Source organism: Filicampus tigris, chromosome 22, assembly GCF_054856515.1.
Source record: "Filicampus tigris isolate MCC_2025a chromosome 22, RoL_Ftig_1.0, whole genome shotgun sequence".
Classification (NCBI taxonomy): Eukaryota; Metazoa; Chordata; class Actinopteri; order Syngnathiformes; family Syngnathidae; genus Filicampus; species Filicampus tigris.
In genome coordinates this window covers 1443279-1452930 of record NC_141238.1, presented here as the reverse complement: position 1 = coordinate 1452930, position 9652 = coordinate 1443279, and positions in this window count along the sequence as shown.

Here is a 9652-nt window from a genome sequence, read left to right as displayed (position 1 = left end):
TTCTGTGTCGTCCTATGGCCACCACACTGAAAATGTTCTGGCTCGGCAGTTGGCTAAAAGCATCCCCAACTGTATGGAATCACCAAACACAACAAAAGAAATGACCAAATTCATTCTATTTTGGGTGACTTGATCCTTCGCAGCGTGTAAACACACAGGACGTAAAGCCATTAAGCGCTTGTCATGGCCACGCAGAGTTTGGTTCGGGGGAAATGAGCTCGAACAAATTATACATGAAAGAGTCATTTGTAAGCAGCAGATAGAAAAAGCGCCGGTTCACTGGCAAAGTGCAAAAAATCTCGTAGCGTCTGGCAGGTGATTGGCTGGACCTCGGTGGCCTTCTCCGCATGCCGCCGACAGCACGGCGGCCATCAGCCTGCCAGGAGAGGTCTTTCCAATCACTAGTCTCATCTTCACAGAAGGCGGTCGGAGAGGATGTTACAAGGAGAAGATGATGAAGTCAGAATCAAAAGAGGAAAATGCTTTTGGTTTGAAGGAGCAAAAAAACACAGGACAAGACTCTTGACTTTTATTTGTCTCTCAGGAGGAGAATAAAAGGGATGCTGGAAGCAAGAGAATGCGAATGAAAGCAACAATGTGAGGGATGACAAATGTCTCCTTCATCCCCCGGTAGGAAACTGGCGCCATCTTTAATTACTGGAAAGAAGGTCCACGACATTGCAAGTTTGATTCATCAGGTGCAGCTTCACAATCGAAAGAAATTCAACACGAGAGCTGGATCAAAAATCATGTCAGTTTTATTCCAGTTTTTGTAACTTTGAATCCTGCTTTCCGACTTTGTTGATTTGGTATTTTTTAATTCCGTATTGAGAGAGCAACAACAAGTTTGGTAGCACTGCGTCAAGGTGTTTTCACTGTCCTCGATAAGGTAGTATTAATCGATTGCGCAATAAGAACTTTTCATTGGACTTTTGGATTAGCTTTTCCATGACCTTGAATTCATGAACTGGACTGACTTCTTGATGCTGAACTTCAAGAGTGCTGACAGACGTAAAATTCCCGTCCAAACAATTAATTTGTTTGCGCCCCCCGCGTGAAATGCCGTACACCCCCTTTAAAGCCAACGGTGCGACGCCACCTAATGGCCCTTCGCACTGCGTTCAAGCGCGCCGACGACGACAGCATTGTTCATTAAACACGCCGTTTCACAAACGAGCGATTTGATTTCCATCGCCGTCCAAACCTCAACGCGCGCATCTCGTAATTGGCCCGGATTAGTCAGCGTTTTGTCAAAGTGCGAATGCCGCCTGGTTGCGTTCAGCCTCCCATCGCCAGATGGATGAGAGATAAAGATTTGGCCACTTGATTTCCCTCCGCTCTGTTCTGCTGCGCTATACATGAGCCGGCTCATGGAGGGAAAATATGGATGCTCGCTGTGCTTTCTCAGGTATGACAAATCGACATCTGCTGGCCTGTGTGCGAGCCAAAAAAAAACCCCCTCCAAGTCTTACATCGATAATAGAGAGAGGACACATGCAAGTGCTGAGATGCTCTTTAATTGGGAGCTCTCAGGTGCAGAATTAAAATGGGTGAGACGGAAATGAGTCCGACAGTCACTCAAAATGAAAAACTATCTTTGGCTTCGGAAATAGCCGCCCTCATTAGTTTTTTCCGAATCAGTCTTTATCAGCAGTCTGTAACAATTAGTTTTTGTGGAGTCTGTTGCTCGTGTAGCCTAGCTCTGGATCTCGGCCATATTTGTGGAGTGCATTGCTCCTGACGGTAGCGTGCCAGGCATGTTTATGGACTACATTTCTTTCCAGAGTAGCACGTCGGCCATTGTTGGCGGGGTACTGCACCTTGCCCTTTCGGGAAAGCGCGTCAGCCGTGTTTTTGGCACGTATCGCTCGTTTGTCATCCGAATCCGTGACGGAAGGGGGTTTTAATGAATCGCTTTTTCGTTGAGTTCATCAGCCAAGTATGTAGAGTACGTTGCCTTTTCAGGGATAAGAGCATCCGCTACTTTGATACAATACCCATCAGCCCTTGCCGTAGTAGCTATGCAAACCTCAACAGGAAACACTGTTCATCTGATGGTCCAAAGTGTGAGCAACAAATGGCGGTGACTCATGATCAGAAGCCCAGGGCTGACTAAGTGCGGCCACATAGGCAGGATCCATGTTGGTGTGAAGAAAGTAATGTCGAAGCGAAAGTAAGCCACCGGAACATAGTTTATTCGGCCGACAAGTGACTAATAAAATGAGCCGAACGAAAGGGGCACAGGCTGTCCTTACGAATGTGACGACAATATAGCGCTCGCCACAACTTGGGCAGATGATTCGCCGTTTTGAGTTCTTCACCTCAGCGTCACGCTCCTCCGAGGTGCCGATCGCTCCGCTTTTCCGCTGCCGCTTCATCTCCCACGAGCACCTGCAAATGGTTTGCGCACAATTGCGTTCTCCGACTCTTAACTCTTCATCCTTAGCGCGGCACATGCAGTATACTCGCGCAATGTCAAGGTAGGGGAGTTCAGTCAGCACTTTCGTGCATCACTAGAGCACAGATAAAAGCACAGACATTAAAGGGGTAACGCCTGATTGAGCGCAGAGTGTCCTTTTACAATACATTTGCTTCAATATAATTTTACTGGGGAAATATTATATGCTTGTGAGTATGCTCCAGTATATGACTTGAGGAGTTTAGTTGTCCATAAAAACAAGACGTGTTGCCCAAATGAAACTATATTAATACAATTTCATGCGTTTTACCAGCTCATTTTCTGCACACATTTCATGCATGTGACCAACAATTTAAATGATGAACCATCTCATTTAGGATTGTGTTTGTTAATATTGTATCATATGCCCCATTATTGTTATTAACCCCAAATGGAACAGAGTGACGCTACACAAAATGTATTATATTTTGCTTCGGGCAAAGAGCAATTACTCTCCATTTTGTGCAGTCCTTCCACCCTCACTGATCAGGCAAAATATTCAAGCCATTTGCTCAGAGTCACATCGCAGGCGATAACAAACAGCAGGGAGAGGAGTCATATCGAGGAATAGCGAGTCAGTGTTTGTGAAACGCACGTAAAATACACATCATAGTAAAAAGGCTCAAGTCTTGCCTTCCACGGCGAAAAAGAGTATAGAATATTGCAGTCGTCTCCAATGAAACTCGATTTAACTTTAAGACATTTTGCCTCTCGTTCATGACGATTCTTGTGAGGAATTGAAGCTATTTGGTGTATATATCTGCTCATTACGTTGGTCGTTGATACCATTCGGCTGAATTGTTGAAGCTACTGGATATGTTTATGTGGACCCATTGAAAGCAATAAGACACTGCTGCGTAAACAACATTTTCCAATTAACTTCATCCAAAAAGCACCCTTTGGAATAAGCAATTAAGACAAGTATTGCGCTTTTCGGGGCATGTACTGTACAGCATACATTTTAATGAACACAATATGTTATCTTGTCTTTTGGATACTTGGATTGTATGGCTTTAAAAAGAATGCCAATTGGCTTGAACGTACAAAAATCACCTTGAATTCAATAAAGGACCTCTTGGTGTAAATGGCAGTTTGAGTTCCACCGTTGCTTCGTTCAAGTTCTCCCATTACAATCCTTTTATGAAGGTGTCTGTTTTGTATTTATTTCATGTAACTCTATTTTTGCAACATGCGGAGTCCCCCAAGGCTGCGTTGTAAGCCCTCTGTTCCTCTCTAAGATGAGGACATTAGACAAATTAGTTGCAAACGATGTTGCGCTCAAGTTATTGTGAAGAATGTCTCAGTCGAAGAGCAATGAACCAGAAGAAAGGACTTGACACGGTGCCAGCAACAAGATAAATCAACCTATCACCGTCCCTTTTAATTGGGTTTTCCCAGCTCTTTTGTTTGGGACTTTAGCGATGAGATTGATTTCCGCTGTTGCTGTGTCATTTTTCTCTCTCCCTCTAAAAAAAAAACAACCCAAAAAGTAAATTTGTCTACTCTATTTGTTTTCCACTTTTTTTCAAATAACCTTTCAAGCAAGTAGAGGCGAACCATTTTGATATTAGTCTAAAAACTCATATGGCCTTTTATTATAAATGCCAGAACCCCTGCATCAGATCTAAAAGACATTTCTCCTCCGTCCACACCATCCAGGTTGGGCTCCTCCTCATGTCTCCTCCGCTGCCGCAAGGCCGCTGTTTGATAATGACATTTCCATCTGAAATGTACTCTGGCCGTGACTCACCCACATAGCTTGGCCAAATACACTTTTTCTTCCCCTGCAGCTCCCCACTTCCCAGTAAAGAGCTGTCCGAGACTGTTAAACTATGCTCTTTCTTGTGGTATAATATTGAAATTAGATCATTTAGATGCCGGGGAGCAGGGCAGACGCTGGCAAGTCTCACTCATAATTTACGACGCGGGAGTTTGCATATGCGGTGATTAAACGCGGCAGGCAAACCTTGAAGAGTTTTGAAATAGTACAGAAGCGTTGCTCGTTTGAATGAATGCATAAGGCGGACATTTCTATCGGAACGGGACATTTCTGCATGAAAGCGAGAGCAAACGAGGGTCTGCTTTGATGACAATACACCAGGTTGTGCTTTACCAGTGCAGATATGCCAGCCGTTGGCCGTAAACAACCTGTGCGCGGCGTGAATGTCAAATGCTGCGAGTCAGCTACAATGCGGAAGCGGTGTCAGGCTGGCGATTGCTCATCAATCAATATGGAGTTGAGGCTATTATAAAGTCCCGGCCACGGTTAGCTGTGTATATTGAGTGTTCCATTTCACAGTGAGAAAAATAGGGGGAGTAAATTGATGGATGAACTGTATCCAAAATAATGCAATGCAACGCAATTAGCAGTTATACGTATATACAAATAGTCCGATAACCCTGGAGTTCTGCTCACATCTAAAGTCGAATGTAGGAGCCTCGGTAATGCTCGACATGCGCTGAAGGGCGATCCTATTTTGCCACGACGAAGCGCATATATCTGGTAGCTAACAGACGACGCAGCTGAATTGCGTGCATCGGCCGTTTAGTTACGGGAACGCCGCGCGTGGTAATGGAACCAAAAGGAGCGTAAGATATGCTAGGAGACAAAAGCATGTGTCACAGCCTGTTGACTCCGATAAGCATGTTTAGGTGGAGACCCTTTGAGACGCTTTGAAAGCAGGCCGGAACATAATGGATGCATGGATTGTGCTGTACAACTATGTCAAGTGTTATCTACACCAACAATGGGGAAAAAAAAGGATTTCAAAAAACATGCTAGCGTGAGATTTTTCATCTCAAGTAAATCAAAGCCAATCCTAGAATGCAGGAAAGTGGTTTCCTTTGGATTCCTGCTTGAGCCATCCAAACACATCAAGCGCATCATCACCGTAACCGATTCAGCCCCTGCATTCGTCTGATGGCTTTTGGAACTCGCTTGAATGTTGTTGTTGTCGTTGTCGTTGCTACGTGCATGGGTGACTGCCTCGGCGTCTGTGTAGCGTGTGTGTACTGTGCAATCAGTCTGTTGTTGTAAACATTTATTTCCCTTCAGTGTCATTAGGGAACAGCGGTGGTAGAGTTTTGCTGGAATGCAAATCAAAACAAAGAAAGGGAAACATGCGGGGAGTTGATTCATCTACGTCAGACGTTTGATGTTTTTCTGGTACATGCCCGCTGGGCAAATGTCCCAATACTTGGCCCAATCCACTCAATAGTGTCTGCAACATGTTGGAATACAATACTATACTACTAGACTGTAATCAACGTGAACGGAATGCCACTGAATCAAACCGAATCGAATCGTTCCACTTAAAAATGAATCGTCCTGGAATCGTATTGCACCCAAGTAGTATCGAGGCACGTATCCAATTATGCAAAAAGGTCATACAACAGAGCCGTTGGCACCGAATAACCTGACGAAAACACAAGAAATGTAGCTAAAATACATCTATGGCTTGGGTTGTTTGTGTTCTCGGTTTACTTGACACAAAGCTCGACAATTTCTATAGAATTTCACAAAGGGGTGAGACTTGCTCAAAGGAATGAATAAAACCTCTGACCCACTTTGAAGTCATTGCACCTGTCTGTGTGTGCGGGTTTCCGTTTTTGACCTCCATCTCGTTTGAACCCCCTCTCAGTGCTCTAATTGGGTCTGGCTTTCAGAACCCGATGTTCTAATAACTACATCGAGGATTTATGTGTCAAACAAAGCCCGTAACGCGCCGCCTGCACCTGTGTGACACGGTACCTGCGGGACGTGTGGGTGGACGCAAAAAGGATCACTTTGTGACAATTTATCCATGAATCAAGCTTCCCAGTCTGGCTGCACCTGTCACAGCAGAGTAGCTGCGCTACCTCCCACCGGGCTCTGGGGAGGGAGCATCGCAGCAGATGGGTTGGCCGATACAGGAGGGATCTGCTTTGCCCGATTGCTTTCTATATGCAGGCGGAGAATATAGGTCAGTAACACATTTGCCGTCTTTTATAACGTGGCGCATTTGTGCCAAATGAGCGACTCCCACTCGCTTGTCACGAGCGCTTGTTGCCCCCTGCGATGAATCGGAGACAGATTAGAACAGGAGGATTGTTGCCTTGACATAGCGTGTCCCCGTCTTCTCTTGCTGAGAAGGAGAAAGCTTGCAGGCAGCGGAAGAGTGAAGGTGAAAACAGTTCTTGGGCATGGCCAAGGGGAGCATTGCTGTAAATGCTGTAATGTATATTTAATACAGAGCACTGATCCAATTATGGAATTACTATTCGTAATACTTCGGTGTTTTGGGGGTCGTTTCCTTAGCGAGCACCATGGCATTCTGCTGATCAACATGGCTGCTTTCACACTAGCGACGACAGTCTTCTGGGGGTATAGCCTGCCCAAGCGCTTGATGGCCGGTCCTATAAAAACAACTGTGACCCTCACTAAGCTACCCCCTAACCTCACAATCTCATCTCACTTTGTTTCTTGTTCCCACCCGACACCAGTACAGAGCTCGGAAAATGAACTGCCGCCTTTGCCGCCGATGGACATGAATAATTCATGGGGTGGCCGGTGCGGCGCGAGAGTGGAAATTAAACATAGGTTTTAGCCTGTGCATGCAAGGCGCTGGAGTCTGCCATGCGTGGCCAAACCTTAGTCTATTTCTTCATGACTACAGCAAAGCATATTCTCCCTGCAGTTATTTGTTGGCAAGAATCTCATTTCCGAGTGACAGATTATATTCAATGAAGTTTCGTGGTTTGTAGATGAATATTTTTCATGCCCGCAAAGCAAATCCCCACGGCTTTATTCACGTGTGTTTGTCGCACTCCTCTGAGCTTTTAATTATGATTATTTTTGTATCACTTTCTTGAAAGAAAACAATATCATGCGAAGGATGGGAGTCGGCGGTGGGAGGGGTCGGAAGCTGGCTGTCGCCTGACAAAGGCAGAATCACTGAGAGCGAAAATACTCCGGGGGGGGGCTTTGCTCGGCCACAACTTCAATCCAGCCTGACTGGCATGATAGAGGAACCTTCAGGTGAGACGCTGTGACGCTGATGGAATTTCAGCCCTGTGACTCTAGCGCAAACTCCCGACGCCGTACGGAGACTGCCAAATGGGTTTTGGCGTTGCTGCCAGTCCGGTTTTCCGTCGCGGCATCATCGGGACGGCAAACGCTCGTGACGTGCCGCCGCCACAGGAAGAGCTAAATTAATCATGGGTGGAAAATTCACACCTCCTGTCAAGTCTTTCCTGTCTTTGGACAAAAACTAGGGGAGACACGCAAGACAGGCCGCCGCCCTTCGGCCCGGCATGACACTCTATGCAAATTGACAGCTGGGACGCATATAATAGACTTAATCATGAAATGCTAATGGTATTTTGAGCCGGTGTCTCTCCTCCTGACGTGCTCTGCGGAGACGGTGCCAAAGCGGTGACCTTCAGGTGTGAATGATGATATTTACGGGGATGAGTCCCTCCCAGGCCCTACCCCTGGCTGGAGCAAATTTTACAAGACGGAAGGGGAAACTCACTGACAGGGGCTTGTCGGAGGACTGACAAAAAAGCGGGGGGGCCTTAGAGACTTGGAGATAAAACCTCTCGTGTAATCCACTTTTCTCGCGGGCAGCTGTCGCATGGTGATTGTTCATGCTCCCCAAGTATGGAGCCAATGTATCATCGTTCATGAGACATTCTGCTGAACTTACTGCAGATCTGTTGCAAGGGGGGCTGTGAGAGGGAGGGCTGTGCTGCTGTGGGAGTGGTCACAGCTGACTTGAACCACGGCCAAAGTGGCTCCTTTCATCCTCTTTAAATGCGCCGTGTAAGTCGCGCGCTAAAATGTGCAATATGTTGGCGAAAAAATGTGGAATGGTATTGACAGAAAAGGAACGATGTGGATTGATTTGGAATGATATGGAACAATGTCGAGTTACGTGAGTGAAAAATGTGCAATATATCTTTCTGCCTTTTTCCCCCCGTCGTACTTTGTGTAAATGCGCAATCACGTTGGCGTGTGGGTGGAGGCTGGCGAGGAAAGCAAACGGGGGGTGCAGGGGCCGTGTTTAGCACACATGACTCATGATATATTAAAAGGACAAGCTCCTCTTTTAGATTTAATGTTGCCTAAACATACAGCGAAGCCTCTATAAACACTGAATATTTCATCGCGCTGAAATGGCTTTCGCCGGCTATTTTAATTGAGTTTTGCATTCACCAAGCGCAAAAGCCTATTAGGATTCCATTCTACATTCAACGGAAGTCCATTAAAGTTAACAAGGACTCATAACCTTCATGCTTTCTTATGTCGGGTATCTTCTTGTTTATTCCGCAGCTCTTTGGCCTCGGCCTCTGCTGTCAGCTGCGCGGTGTATCACGCGTGCTTGGCAGCAATTCATAATTAAATTTTTTTTTGGGGGGGGGGGGCAGGTGTCTGGCCTTGCGCCCGGCCCCTCCTTCCCCACACGGTGGTGTCCAGACAAACCTACAAACACCTTTATGTTAGTGAAACTGGAGCAGCGACACAACATGCAAATATGTAGTCTGAAACGACATATTTTTATTTCTGTGTTTTTATTGATGCCTTTGGAGTGCTGCAGCCTGGTGCGTAACACGTCACATCTCAAGGTTCCTGATGGCAAGCATATTTCTCTCACTGTGTAAGTACTGTCCCCTGTAGAGCAAAGCGGCCGTTTACATGCATTTTTATGTCCATCCATAATTCAGCACCAGCCAGTGGTGGTTCATGTGCGTTTACTTCCCAGGTATGTAGCACAGAGGCTATTTTTTTCAAACAATCACAATGGGACACCATGAAAGTGCAAGTAGGGGAGTGCAATTACGGCATATGGGGGTGGAAACAGTGGGTGATGTAATTTACTGAAACCTACCATTCATCTACAAGAATGCTTTTTTTTTTTTTTTTTTTTTTTTTTGTGATGAGCTGGAGCAAATTACAATTTATTACAAATATAATATTATTTGACTAACCGTCATGGGATTACTGTATTGAGTGCTATTATAGGCGTCTTTATAAAGGTAGCTTGATGTTTTGAAAAAAAAAAAAAAGTTTCTGCCCAAGATGTGTTTTGTGAGCGCAGCATGTGTGCTGCTATTTCGTTCACTTCTTTTTGAGACTTGTCACATTTTTACCTCAACCCGGCACATATTGTTAAGACAATATCTACACAACAGATTGTTATGTGCAAGTGTGAA